The sequence below is a fragment of the Pteropus alecto genome, unplaced genomic scaffold (assembly GCF_000325575.1).
Source record: "Pteropus alecto unplaced genomic scaffold, ASM32557v1 scaffold38, whole genome shotgun sequence".
NCBI classification, from domain to species: Eukaryota; Metazoa; Chordata; class Mammalia; order Chiroptera; family Pteropodidae; genus Pteropus; species Pteropus alecto.
This window is the reverse complement of record NW_006442512.1, coordinates 9,777,681-9,778,759: the sequence shown is the minus strand read 5'-3', so window position 1 is coordinate 9,778,759 and position 1,079 is coordinate 9,777,681.

Genomic DNA, 1,079 nt, shown 5'->3' with positions numbered 1-1,079 from the left:
TCAAGCATCCCTATAACCAGTGTTTTGAACTCTGCTTCCAGAATATCGCTTGTCTCCATTTTGGTGAATTCCTTTTTCTGGAACTTTGTTTTATTCTTTCAAGTAGGACATGTTTCTTTGTCTCCCCAGTTTGGCTGCCTTCTGTGTTTGCTTCTATGTATTAGATTGGACTCTTAAGTCTCCCAGTCTTAGTAGAATGGCTTTATGTAATAGATGTGCTGTGGGTCCCATTGGCACAGACCTGGAGGGAATCTGCTGCAAGCCAAGTTCAGCCATAGTCTGTGCACCTCCAGGGCCACCTGGTAAAAGTCACCAAGCAATCCACATATGGCTGCCACCCAAGCCGGGCTTAAAGGTGCTTCAAGGGGCCAAGTCAGAAACCAAGACCAGCTGCCACTGGTGCAGGACTTGTGGCTGCTCAGCGAGAGGTACAGGGCATGCCAAGGCCAGATGCTGCTTCTTTGGGTTTTGTGAGCCTTTGAGAGGTTTTATAAAAGTTTGCAGCAGGAGCCAAGATAGCCCATTTGTATGGAATAAATTACTGGAAGCAGCTTGGGTGGGCTCACAAGTTGGGAGAGGTAGAGTCTCAGGGAATTCCTCCAGCAAGCCGCCCTTCCAGCCCTTGTCCCAAAGCCCGATGACTCAGCGCCTTCCTGTATGTCCCTGGCACCCCTCAAGCAGCTGCCCAGTGCTGACGCTAAGAGTGAGCGAGTGGGAAAGCAAGTAAAGCCGGGCATAGGCCCTTTAAGAGGAAGGTCTCCACTTCTCACAGCCCTCTGTTTCACTTACCTGCAACCTCCACTAGTTTTCACAGCAGTGGTTGTAGGGATTTCTCTTTCTGGCACTGGAACTCTGGGCTGGAGATCCCAGGATCCCTTGCTCTTCAGGTGGGGGAGGGGACTCTGCAGCCAAGACAGCCCTCCTGATTCTCAGTCACCAGACGTGGTTTGTGTCACCAGATGCGGTTTGTGGCACCAGATTGTTTTGCCTCTCTGCCCCTCCTACCATCTTGAGGTGACCTGTTATTTGAGGTGACCTAGTTGTAGGACTTCTGTTTAGCCAAACACTTGGTGACTCCA